The following is a 14,306-nucleotide window of genomic DNA, read 5'->3' on the forward strand; positions in this document are numbered from 1 at the left end:
TTCTCCATGGAGCTGATGACTTTTCCTCTGCTCTCTGGGAACAGCAAAAGTCTAGAAATCCTTCTGAGCATCACTATACTGCCTTTACCCCCATATACACCTCATGCCGTCATCTCTCCTCGCCTCCACGGAGGTCCCTCCCCCAGAGGTTCAGGGAGTTCCTTCACTGAAGATGTTCCATGTAGGCCAGCAAATAATTAGCTAATTAGGTATTTATAACCAGTTCATTACTTTAGATGGCAGTGGAAGGGGAAAGAGGAGGGGAAGATAAGATTAGGATTCTCTGACAGCCCTTTGAGGCACAAATTAATCCCCCTTGTGAGCCCAGAATCAAGTAATTAGCCACACGATGCTGTGCATTATGCTCTATCTCTATTCCCTGGGCTGCTCACGCTGTGGAGAGGGGACAGATAGCAGTGCCTGTGGGGGGCATGCAGGTGTGGGATGCACACACGCTGAAGGGAGAGGCAGAAGGATGCCTGATGTGGTACATCAGACTGTTTTAGCTCAGGAGGGAATGTTTTGGGGACAGATGGGGGTGGGATAGCCAGGAGTGGTATTTGCAAGTAGGTGATGTGTAGGAAGGAGAAGATGTTTAATGATGGCTACATGGGATCATGAAGGACAAGGAACGATGGCATTTTATCTCTAAGGCCAGGCTGTGGAGCAGCAGCTCAGCCCTGCTTGCCTGACTGCCCAGCTGTATCACTAGTCACCACTTAAGGCAGTTTCTAGACAGCACATCAGTAACTCAGCAGTGCAAAGGCACAGCTCCAGCCGCTCACTGGGGATCGCAGACATGCCATGACTCACTGATAGCTTTCTGATCTGTCACCGTACAAAGCCCAACAGCATAGCCACAGTGCCCTGCTGCTTGTCGCTGTGACCTGCCAGGCTCTGGAGCAACACTGCACAACACTTTGGCTTTAAGGCCACACACCCTCACTGCAGTGCAGTATGTTCCCAGCATTAACACTGCTTCACAGTGCAAGCTCAGTAGTTCCCATAAACTGTCCTGGTCAGTGCATTAGGGAGAGCCAAGTGACTTGGGAAGCTGTGCCAGCAGCACTGCAAGAGGGGGTGATGTTTTTCAGATCAATTGATGCTAGCTCTGTCTTACAGCAGAGGTAATGCAAAGAACACAACTGCCCTTACACTAAAACACAGAACAAATAGAACAGACATCTCCACCAGAATTTTACAGACAACACACTTGTTGGGTCAGAATTTGCAAAAATCGATTTTGTCCATGTTCCAAGAGAAGACAAATGACTCGAAAAATTTGCCTGCCTTTTCCTTGGAATATCCTGACTCTCAGAGATGCTACTGATGGTACAGGATTGTGCTATCCATAGCTCCAGGATCATAGTGATTGCCCTCATGCCAGGCTCTCTGCGGTACCTGGGCCCATAACCCAAAAACAGGCAGGTGGCTACCAGGCAGGCAGCCCCAGCGCTTGGTGTTTTTTCCACATCACAAAGAATTTCAGTATTGGTGGGTTCCATTTCTAAGTTCAAAGGGAACCCAATTTTTATTTTTTCAAAGTCTCTCAGTTGAACAGTCATCCTTCTCTGCCCATTGATGCTGACTGTGTATATGAGACTAGATCTTCCAAAAGCAAGAACGCTGAAGCTACACCCATCCAAACATCAACTGCAATTCTCCTGTCGGCCAGCTAGCTCTAAAACAAATCCATCCCTTCACTTTGTGCAAAGCCTCTTCTGCTTCCTGCCCTAAACCACAAAGCAATTGCTCTGGGAACCCATTTTTCACCAGAGGCATCAGTTTTCCATCGAATGGACCTCCTCTGCTGAGTTCACCCAGTTAGTGGAGGTACTTCAACTACTACTTCCATATGGATGAAAGGCACAGTGTAAATACAAGCTCAGTACCTTTGTTCTCTCCATTGTTACCCTCCCCTACTGCCTGTGCTGTGCTGCCTGCAATACTCATGCCCGAGTCCCTAAGCCCCATCCTCTGCTATGGCATTTTGGTAGTGCCCCTCCTGCACCTCTGCCAGCCCCTATAGGCACTTTGGGGGGAACCCCTCACAGCCTCCCTGTTGCCTCCTGCATGGGTCTGTCCACAGCTGAGGCTTTGCAGTCCCCCGGAACCAGGAAGGGATAGGCTGGTCCAGCAGCCATGCTAGGGCATCTGCTGTGGGTCTCCAAGGAAGGACCCTCACTGCCAGGTGTCTGAACACTTTCATGGGCAGGAGGGGATGAACCCCACTCAGGCAGCACCTGCAAAGCAGTGTGTTTCAGGGTCTGGACAGCCCGACTGGGAGCAGGTTCTAAATGGTCCCTGGTTCCTCAAGCACTCACAATCTGTGGGGAAAAGCAGGAGAAAGGCTGAAAAGCCTAAGGATGGAGGGATATGATTTACTGCAGACCCTGGTGACTGAGATTGCAAGGTCCCTAAAGCAGCTGCAGGGCAATGGAAATGGGCAAAAGGCATATTTGTCAGTGTAGCTTTGGGAGCATTCTACCCTGGAGAAACTTTTTCCAAAGGGGCCTTTGCCAGACAAGGCACCATCGACAGCAACACTGGTGCATCTTGCATGACAACTTCTGGAAGCTTCTGAAAAGCTGGTTCTTTGGCAAAGTCCTGCTGCTGCCTCCTTCCTACCTTTCACAGCCTCTGCATGCTCCTCTGCCCCTTTACTTTTCTCTGCCTCTACACCACAGCTTATATGCACAGGTCTCCCAGCCTTCCTCCCCACTGCTGCCTTTCCCCACATCCCCATTTGTCCTTTACCATTGGCAGAGCAGAAGCCATGCTGGCTCACAGCAAGGAGGGAATATGAAAAGGACAATGACCTTTTCTGAAGCAGCCTTTGTAAAAGGAGATGTTCCCTGAGAAGAGAAAGGAAGAGGGGCTGGGTAGTCTGAGGAAAAGCAGGGAGGGAGAGCATTGGTGAAGCAACATTCAGCAACCAAACAGGCTCCCAAGGCATCAAATATGAAAAGGTTTTGCTCTTCAAGGGGAAGAAAAGCTAAAAACATGAAATATTCATGAGTGCCAGGTGTGAGCTCTGAAAGGCCTTTTCTCTTCCCCACACACCCTCATGAGGAGACCAGGGGAAAGGAGGAAACGAAACAGCATTGGCTGTGGGCATCCAAGGAAGGATCCTCACAAAAGATGATCAGATATGCTTCCCTGCTGTTCACCCATGCCCTTGGGTAAGGGGTGGGGAACAGTGCTAGATAGGACCTCACCAGCAGGGCTATTCCTAGCAGGATATCCTGTGGGAGCAAAGCCATGAGCATAACAGAGGTGCATTCGCCACTCCAACACAGCAATGGATGTCAGGGGGAAAGTACGTCACAGGGATGAGAAGTGCCAGGAGGGTTAGAGGAGTGCTGGGGAGCAAGCTGTGGGAAGGAAGCACAGGGCTGAGCAAAGCCAACAGATGAAGCAAAGTCACTGAACTACCTCCTGGGTTTGGGCAAAGCAAATCCTCTGCCTCACCTCTGCAGCATCCAGAGGCCTTTCCTGACAAACTCTGCAGACGCTACAGTGACAGACACTTGCCATCAACCCTGATGACCCTGGCCGTCACAGCCAAGCAGACTCACCCAGCACATGCCAGCCCCAGGGAAAGTATGGTGGTGAGCAGCTGGGGGCAGGGCTGGGGAGGAGGCAAGCTCCAGGCAGCCAGAGCCAGCCGCGCAGTGCAGGTGTGCCCAGCAACTTACCACAACCTCCCAAGTCTCCTGCTCAGCATCACTCCATCACTTCGCCTTCTCTCCACCTGCCTCTTTTCAAGAGTGAGGACCAACAGCTGAGCTGATTCACTCCCTCCATGATTTGAACGGGGGACTGGCTCAGGAGAGGGTGAGAAACCCTGTTCTTTCTGGTTTCTTATATCTCACCCACCTCTGAGGCTTTCGAGTCCTCCCCAGCTCTACAATGAGAGACAAAGCTAATGTGTGCAGAGTCAAATGGAGATAGTGGTTTGAGGCAATCATTCCCTTGCTTAGAGTAAACCAGATGGAAAAGAACATAATTTTCAGCACTCATCTGCATCATGGGCCAAGTCACCGAGTGTCATTTTAACTAGGGCAAAAACAAATCTCTTCCCCATCACCACTTGTGACTGTAGCTGGCAGGACATTTTGCAGAGTACAGAGACTGAAGCATTATTCTGTCCCTCAGCCAGGCTGCTTGTCCAAGCATGCATTCTCTCCTTCCTCCCCTGCCCCAGGACACATGGCAGTCCACCCAGCTAGCATGGGATTGGCAGGATTTTCCTGTGCGTGCTCCTTTACGGGAATTTTCAGAACTGAGGAACAATTCCAGCAGATAGATTGTATTTGTGCAGAAAGCACACAGAGAGATGCACCTTTTTTTGCGGCCAACCCCCATAGTTAAAGTAATCTCAGTTTGTGTGCACAGTGCATGCTGGTGCTCGAACTTGTGGCCCTCCTCACTGATCTCTTGCTGATCCAAGGCTTAGTTGTCATTTCTCACATTGCATTCATTTACATCAGCTAAAACATGAGGCCAAATTACTGCAAAGAGAAACCATTCAGCTGTGCGTGCAACAGTAGATGGACCATCAAGTTCATCATTATTATAACCCATAGCTTCCCTCGCCACTCAGATCTTTTTCCCTTTGCTGCATTCCTCCTAACTGAAGCCTCTCCTGCAAACACGTGTAAGCGAGAGGAGCTCAGCTGGAACAGCCAATGTGCACTCCAGATGCCTTCTCCTCAAGCTGCAAAGCCAGCCTCATTCACATTGCAGACCATCACCCCCTGCTTTGCACCAATGCAAGAGAAAGCATGTCCAGATGGCTGGCCTGAGCCAGATTAAATAAACCTTATGGAAAAACAGGTCCAGTTGACAGTACGAGGTAGTGAGAGATCTTCAGTCAGTTCTGCTGCTAATAAAAAGCTGCCCCAGACACAAATGTGAAACACTGGCTTTGTTCAGAGGCAAGCAAAGTCTTTCCATTGATCTCTCTGTCAGATCCCGGTGCATTTGTAGGACACGTTTAGGGTTGGGGGTTCTGTACTTGCAGGTTGTCAGCATGCTCCATAGTTTAGGAGTGCCACTAAATTCCTCACTAGCACCCCACTCTTGCCTTGACGAGTAGCATGCAAAGCTTTCTAGAATCTCTTGACTGGCTCAGACACCTCATCCTGCTCAGTCTGTTGATGATTTTACCTCCAATTATCTAAATCTTTATCACTCCTCAGCTTGACCACAGAAAATATCAAAGCATGACATTTCCAGCACTTACAAAGCTCCAGTCACTACAAAAAGCTGTTGTTCATTTTCTCAGTAGCATGGGCACATCAAGTCTCGCCCTGGTACAGTGACTTCCCTTAGGATATTGAATTAGTTCAAGCATTAAGTGTCCTCAGACCTTACCTTCAAAGCACTCCTCAGTTTAAGCCTGAAGTAGTCAAAAGAGAGACTAAAGCTCCAGGAAAAAAACACTTGGTCAGAGCTTCACCTTACTAGGACAACAGAGCTCTCCAAAGTAGGTTTAAAGTGTACTGATGTAGGAGAAAGAGCTCTCTCAAGCTTGCTCCAAGGCTGTAGAAACAATTCCCTTGGGAGCCAGGGACTAGCACAGACCTCACTGCTTATCACTCCAAGAACAAGATGCTTACCCTAGATGGATCAGGTCAGGGCAACACAAGCATCAGAAAGAAAAGGAAGAGGAGAAAAAAACCACACCACTTACAACATCCCCCAACACACACTCAGCTAAAACAACTGCCAAAAAGAGAGTGCAAATGAAACCTGAGACATGCTGTTTTCCTTGGGGGGAAGGTGAGAAAACAAACACATGGGCACTGCATAACCACGATGCTCAGCACATCACCGGAGGGGGCTCAGATCCCAGAGCCAGGGCTGAATCTCGATATTCTGAATCCCTCAGAGCTTTCTTTCCTACCTGCCCATCAAATGACACATGCATGTCAAGGAAATAGGCCCCTCCTAGTGAGACCTTGCATACAAAAATGTCAGCAACCTTGAAAATTATAATTCCCTTTAGCATGGTATATAGCAACAAGTCCCATGGACCCCTGGCCTGGCTCATGCCACAAGTAGTTACTGTCACATTTCTTTGCTAGAGACCTGCAGTAAATCCTACAGAGAAACAGGTCCAGCTTCCAGCACAGGGTAGTGAAGATCTCTTCATAAAGGATTTTTTTTTGAGAGAATATCAAGATGTCAAAAGAAAAAAAGAAGACAAACCTTTGGGGAATGCTATGAGAAATATACACTAAGGTCATGGAAAATTATCTTCTCACTACATCATAAATAACACCAAAAATTAACTGTGGCTTGAAGGGTCAGACTATAGCTGCATCTTCCAAGTCTTTCACAGAAGACAGGTGGTCTAAACAGCAGTCCCAAGCTCTCATGTTTCACAGCTTTTTCCAAGATGCACAAGACCCAGTGCACAAAACAGTTCCTTCCTGCTGAGCTGGAGCCTCACCAGCCCTATAGAGGGACCAGAAACTAGAGCCATGCCAGGTGCTTTGAAGAAGCAAGCCCAGAGGTGAGGCCTACTAATTGCAGACCTGACCCCAAGGTTACAGTGTCCTCAAGAATGAGGGTAAAATCCAGAGCATTTACCTTGACACCTAAACACTGACATCTCTGGAAAAAGAGGGGCCTCAGTCCAAGCCTTGCTGTGATCCAAAAAGAAGGAGGCAGCTCATCTCTGCAGCAGGCTACACCCTATTAAGGATGCTTGTGAGCCCAGATAAGGTCCATGGATAGCAACAGAAAGCTCATCCACCACAGGCACTCACATTCAGTATGTACCACCATAGCACAGTTGGTAGCCACATAATCAGTGATATCAGCAGAAACAGATGCAGACCAAGGTCTCAGTCAGTGGCCTCCTTCTTCACTCTCTTGCCATGTTATCCGCTTGCAAGCTTTGGGCTGTTAAGTAACCTTGTCTTGGAGAGCAATACCAGGTGTTAGATTATTTCTTAGAGAGGTGTCTCTCTGGGGGATTGCTGTCCTTCTGTTCTTTTTTCTAATACTGAATATCTAATAAGCAACACCTACTACCACCTGCTACTGTTGTTCATTCACTGATCATCTCATTTTTTCCCCATTTATCACTGCAATGATGACTGCATTCACTTTCAGTGAAAACTATTAAAAACATACAGTGCCAGCTTTTCTTTCAGAATTGCAGGGGTCACCCAGCACTGGGGACAAAAGGTAACTCCAGTGCCAGGGCTGCAAGTCACTGGCCTCTGTTCTATAAATACCCTTAGGTTCTTTGCACATCTCTAGTGCTGTGTAAGTAGGACAGAATAATGCAAAATATTATGTAAAACTGTTAATGCAACTTCTGGTTAAGATTTAAGGGAGCTAATTTCCTCTTGCTGTCACTAGCATGAATCATGTTTCTTTCTACTGCAGATAGTGACGTGACATTAGGTGAAATCTGTGTGAAAAGAAGAATCGGGCCCAAAATACACAAAGATTGAGAAATTTAAGGTTATGGTTGTAAATTGCCCTGCCCACACAGAGAGTGCAATTTGCATTAGCGTAATATGACATTATCTTTCACCCCATAATACACTGTCATTATTGCTCACATTTCCATGGTATCCATTGCTTGATAGGTCCCATGGGACAGATTTTGCAAAACAGCTCAGCTCCCATTTAGGCAGCAAAATACATGGCTGGGCTTTCGAGAGCGCTGTGTACACTGGAGGCTAAGCTTGTTTGAACAGGCAGCAGAATTGTCACAATGGGAACTGTGAGGCACCAAGCATTTTTAAAATTCTGGCTGTGCAGGTTCCCCTAGAGGAGAAGGGAGAAATAAAGATTCCAGCGAAGGTCTCTTTATGACTGGTTTTTGGTTTGATTTTTTTTTTTTCCCAGGCTTGCTTTACTTCCAATAACACAAACTCCAAAGTGCTTTTGCTAACTCTTGTGATTTTTATGGGGAGTCTTGGGATGCATGGCATAAACCTTCAGGCATGAAATCTTGCTATGACTTGACAATCTTGGATCACAGTAAAAAAAAAAAAAAGAAGAAGTTTCTATGACTCACTATTATGGGGGAAAAAAAAAAGAGGACTACAAGATCTGAGTCATGGGTTCAAAGGTCTGAAAGCCATAGGAAAAATAAAAATAATCTGTGATTTTTTTTTCCTTTTACTTTTTAAAATCTCATGGTTTTAAACCTATCTGACAACCTACAAGCACACAATTTGTGACTTTTGAATACTTGTTTATAGTAACAGTGAAATTGAGCAGACTGGTTCAGAGAGGGAAAAGTGACTTTCTCCCATGATCTGTGACCACAAAAAAAGGGGCTAAGCAACGTGTGGTACAAAACAAGGCATTACCAGGTCTACATTTCCTGCACTTCATGTTACCCAGCTCCCTGCCATGATGTTACACTAACACAAGGATATAATTTTCATTTTGTTTTGATTTGGTTTTTTTCTCCCAAATTTACTTTGATTACCCATTTGAACATGTGGCCATATATTGCACACTGTGGAATGCACGTGAAAAACAGCATTGAGATCAGACAACAAGAAAATAAAATTGCAGCCTGTCTTCAGTGACTGAAGTCTTCTTCCAGCACTACAAGATGTGGGTCTGTTACATCCCACTCAGTTTGTTAAAAAGCCCCAGAGAAGCATTGATTTGCAAACCCATCCAGTGTATTTACCTGAGAGTCTACAGACTTTCTTTATACTATTCCTCACCCTTGTTTCAGTTTTGATTTTCTCCTCTCCCTCCCTCCACCCCCACTTTCTCTGCATTATCCTACACACAAAGGTGCATCATGCCTTCACGTGCTGTGCCCAGCAAACCCTGCCGCTTGTCTCCTGTGCATTTCTTCTTCTAGCCCCGCTCCTCCTCTGCTCTCCTCTCTATTGATCCTCACACTGCTCTGCTCCCCCTCACACTGTTTCCTGGTATCCTGAACACGCCTGTCTGATTTAGGGCTCAAATGACTTGATAAAAAGCTGCACATACAGGAAAGTGAAACTCTGAGTTACATTCCATCTCTGATCTGCCCCCCTCTCCAAGGAAAGGTATCCTTTAATTGCCTGTTCCAGGCATAAATCACATTGCTCTCTTCAGTGCTTTGTTCCACTTGGCTAGAAGATTGGGTTGGAAAGGGAGGATGTAGGCTGAACTTGACCCCGTTGGTTGAGTCCATCCCCTGTCAGCTTTTCTCCATCCTTCCACTGCCCACCTGCTTGGAACAGAACCTACAGAAAGCTGTCAGCTTTGTCTTTGAATGCATTTGAGTCACACAAAGCCTGACCACGGAATGAAAAGGGCATTTTAATCTCTTAACTTTTGTGTATGGATGCTGTGAGAGAACATCACTCTTGCCACCATACTAACCTGCTCAGGACTGTGGCTGCACGTGGATAAATCTGTGTACACAGTTGCATCTGGTTTTAAGTATGGTTTGTGTGTCACTGAGATGAGATAATAAATATTTACAGAGCAGCTCATATGAAGAACTGTGGATGGGGTAAGTTTAAATATTTGGAAAATACAACAATATCTGAGTTTCATTTATCACTTCACAAATAAAGCCATGAGGGGAAAAAATGTACTTCCAAAAGAGTCAAATGGAAGAGTACATTTCTGAAAGAGAATCAACGTTGGAAGAGAACAAGTGACAGTAGTCTTTCAGAAAGAGTGAGACATCTGAAGCAAAGACCCTGTAGGGGGGGTCTCCCTTAGAAGAAGAAACTCATAATCTCTTTGCATTTCCAACTGCTAGGGCAGGACTGTGCCTGTCAACTGTGCTTGCTTTTTGTCTGATCTAGTTGTAAATGAGACTGTTTTACAGCCTAATATATCTTAGTCAGAAGCTAATTTCACACACGCTCATCAGTGAAATTAGTTCTTCAAAAACGCATTAGAGAAGTAAATGTCATCACTTTTCCCCTGTGCCAAATGTGGGGTTCATAGCCAGACCACTCTGTCTTAGGCACTGTTATAGCACCAAACACAGGTAGCTCGGTGTGGAATACAAACTTAAGGTGGGTATATAAATACAAAACACCTCCTTTTCTCATTCCAGAGTTCAGCTGCTTCAGACTATTTTTGTATTGGTGCTTTGGTCTAGTGAGCTGAACACAGGTCTAAGAGTTAGGAGATGGCAGTTGTATTCCTGCTGGTGACACTCACTGGATCTCGCTCACCTGGTCTGCAATATGAGAAAGATTAAACTATCAAGCCTTGGTTTATATCTTTGAGGTCTGTAGAAGAACAGTAGAAAACTACGATCTATTTGGACCCATGGAGCTACTATAATAACAATATTTATTAAAGAAAAACGGAGCTAGACCAAGATTTTCCTACACAGCACTTTTACCAGCAAAGAATGCTATTTCGTTGAAATGGAAACACTTTAGTGTTGTGGTAGTTATTGAAACATCATTTAGCAAAATGTAAAGGAGGACAAGAGGAGAGGAAAGCATTTTTATACCAGATGGTATGGTTGAGGTTTTTTTGATTTTTAAACTTCTTTGTCATGACAAAGTATAGAGAAAAAATCAAAAAGGCAAACAACCACCTAAAATTAGGCAGAATAAAACCATATTAAAACGGATGGGAAATGCTTATTCTTGTTCTGCCTGAGAAGAAACACATTTAGAAAGAGCAGAACTTCCCACAAATCTGAAATTCTATTTCCTGCACAGCTAGTAATAAGAATATAACATTATATCTCTAATGCCTATACCTCCACATAAGTATTACTGCACTTACACACCAAGCATTAACACATGTATACACTTTCTATTCAATAAAGTTGCTATGCAACACTCTGCAACAGACTCCTCCACTTCCGTACAGCGTGCTCAGCTGAAGTAATCTGCTTCCAAATGATGAATCAGTTACTAAATTGTAAGTGGAAACTGGAAGACATCAAACACAATGCAAGGACTCTTCCTTGCATAAGACCAATGCAACAAAGAAGAGTAAACTGAAGAAACATTTTCTGCTCCAATCCAAAATAAAATTACAGAAGAAATTCAAACGATCAGGAATTACTGAAGACTCCCTGCTCAAAAGCAGGTAGAAATAAACCAAAGCCAGCCTCCCCCAAAACCTTGTGCCTTGCCATGAGAAGAAAGGATGAAAGAGTTAGCAGAAACAGCAATGTTTCACCTAGCAACCTGCCACACAATCGCAAAAAGATAATAACAACAAATGGATGCGGACTTTCACCCCCATGCCCAGGACATAGACATGCCCAGAGCAGAAAGCAACTACCTCTGACAGAGACCTGGAGGGTAATTTTTTCCCTCTTTATACTTGTTTGGTGACTGGAAGGGCTTGTCACACCAGCTCACTGCCATGGAATTGAATCACATGGTAATAGGACCAGAACAATCTCTGATTTTTGTTTCATGGATTTTCAAACAAAACCCCAAAAGGCAGTGTTCCTGTGGCTGTAGTCAGGAACGCAAGAGATAAGCCAGAATACTAATGAAGGTGTGATATGTATGACAAAACTAGGGCGCCTCATGTTTTCTCTAGTACACTTCAAAGGTGTCATGCGAATGGAGGAATGATCAGGCAGGGCAGAACCACAGACTTCATCCAGAGTGAAATTTGAAATGGTCAGTAGCACATCCTGCTGAGAATTGCAAGAAATGCAATCAATCTGATAACCAGTAGTGGAAGATCAGCTCTAAACCTAAAGCAAGGAGGTTTGAAATCTAGAAGTGTTTCCATGTGAGCTGTTGTCCCTTGGACAATCCCATTTTACTTACTTCACTCATACAGTGCCTCTTACTTGATTTGGGGCTGGAAGGACTTCCCATGGCAGTGAGCTTTACAGCCTTATTACAAACTAGGTGGAGAACTTCTTTCTTAATGAACATTTGCCACCTTTTGGTTACACTGAGTGCCCTTTTCTTCTTCTGTCACGATTCAGGTGGGAGACTCTATGCGTCCTTTACACTATACATAATGAGTACAGCACACAAAACCAGCATTTGTCATCTCCTTGTTTCTCATTGTTTCAAAGCCTCACAATTCTCACTGTAAGGAAGGGATTTCAGGAACACGTTAAGAATAAACACAGGTAAGCAGAATTTAGACATAGCCAATTTAGGCATTCAAACTTCAGCCTTGCCCACCTGCCAAGAATATAAAATAAGTTTATTCAACTTATTTAACAGGTGATACTTTTTCCTCTGCCACATTGCTACTGTTGCCTTAGAGTCATCCTGAATTTCCTCCCTCCTCATTTTCTGGCATCACTTCTTTTTTTGCTTCATGTAGTACAAAATTTCTCTCAAATTTCTCCAGATTTTTCTCGCTTCAGTATGTGGACTTTTCAAACACTGTCTGATTATTAGAGTGTTACTGTTCTTTGGGTGCTAAATTATCTACCCAGACAGACCACTTCAGCACTCTTCCTCTCATGCAGTAATCACTCAGGTTCCTAACCACTTTGTCCATTCTTCTGATAATAAACTGCCATTGTTCAGTTCACAAGGCCAGACTTCTCTGTGAAAATCAGTCCCTACCTGAGTGCCCATGTGGAAGTCTTTGAAATGGGCCACTGGTGAATGCTGGGCCACATTGTCCCATTGCAGCCTTGTGAACACAGCTGAATATCTGCCTTTGGGATTAACCTCCCCTGCTCCTCCCCAAATATCTCACACTCCCACCAAGACCTCAATTTCCCTCTACTTCCTGCTGTCTTATTTCCCACTTTCTTTGCTAGCACCTGCAACACCTCCAGCTTGGTATCATCAGTGCATCTCACTAATAGACTTTCCTCTTGCTTCAGATCAGTAATGAAGAACTTTAAAAAGATATTAAAAAAATATTTGTGGCCAAAGGTCCCATTAATTATGTTTTCTGTACCCCACTAGGCATATTCTTCCAACACAGCTCATTCCTGTTTATCACAAGCCTTTGTTTACAGTCTCTTCACCAGTTTTCAACCCTCAAGTCAGTGCTTCCTCTCACAGGGAATCTAATTATTTTTTTTTTTAATTAATGGCAGGATGTCTTTCTTCCAAAATGTTCTCTGCATATAACCACAGATTTATGTAGCAAGAAAGGTACATAAAGGTTTAACCACAGAGTGAAAATTAAAACAGCATCAATTTCATACAGGTAAAGTTTTATACTGATTAGAGGAGCAGACTGGCAGTGCCACAGATGGGGCAGTTAGGGGAAATTCAATGGCCTATCCTCTATAAAGGTCAGGTGAGATGATCTAAAGCATCCCTGGTGCCTCGGCACGGATGCAGCGGGTCCCTGTGGGCCAGTTCTCATGCCGCTCACACCGCTCCTTCCCAGAGCGGTTCCTGCTGGCAGGGGAGTGACTCCAGCTGTTCCAGGAGATAAGTAGGAATAAAACAAGTCCTCAACTTTTTGTCAGTCAAGTTTTGCTCCTGACCGCTGGTATCTAACAATTAACATACAGACGTCTGCAGGAGTCAATTGGATATCGTTCCAGATGTTCCCACTCACCACCAAGGTTAAGTTTACCCTGATAACAGGGATCAGTCTCAAAGTGGTCTTTGAGCGCAGACTCATGGGACTCCTTATGAAGCAGGGAGGAAAAGGGGCTGCATAACATGAAGACAGTGTTTCCCTCACACAGCTGGCCATACACTTCCTGGAAGGGGCAAGCCTGCCATGCACAACCTCTGGCCCACCCCCTCACAGAGGAGATGCCCCCCCGCCTTGCCACAGTGCTTGCCCATAGCCAGGACTATGGCTGGCTCCCAGTCTTCTTTTCTCTGGAGAAGGGCCACAGAAATGGAGACTGGCTGGGGGAGTTGGTTAGCTGACAGTCAATAGCCAAAAGGTTTTTCTTGGCTCCCATCTTTATTACCCCATGATGGACCTATTAAATGGTGTTCACTCAGTGCCCAAACCAGCTGCTTCCCTGCCTGGCACCCTCCTGCCACCTTTCAAGCACGCTCTGTTCCTGGCTATTGCTCAGAGATAAAAATACACCCAGAAAGAGAGACAAGACCATTTTCTAGAATGGCTCTGCATGGAGCCAGAGACCCTGAAATCTGTCTCCATAGCATGTTCAAGAAATAGGTGGCATTGTGAAAGTGACTTTGGCACAAGGAAAAACATATGATGCAGACTGGGAGGCTGACTGTGCAAAATTCCTCAGATCTGAAAAAGAAAAAGGAGCATCTGAGTTCAAGAGGATTAGGAAAGCTCTGGTAAGGTCTTAACCACAGCAGACAGCCTGATTAGGGAGATTACAGGGAAGAGCAAAGAGACTTCCTGTCATTCTGCAAGACAGAAAAACTTGCGGAAGAAACCCTTAAAGTCTCACA

General features: G+C 45.2%; 1 protein-coding gene across 3 annotated transcripts in view; it reads right to left on the reverse strand.

Moving 5' to 3' along the window:
• The window catches only part of CACNA1I (calcium voltage-gated channel subunit alpha1 I), a 178,116-nt gene that overhangs the window by 60,426 nt on the left and 103,384 nt on the right, over positions 1-14,306 (reverse strand). The window lies entirely within an intron of this gene.

This window comes from Strix uralensis, chromosome 5, assembly GCF_047716275.1.
Source record: "Strix uralensis isolate ZFMK-TIS-50842 chromosome 5, bStrUra1, whole genome shotgun sequence".
NCBI lineage: Eukaryota > Metazoa > Chordata > Aves > Strigiformes > Strigidae > Strix > Strix uralensis.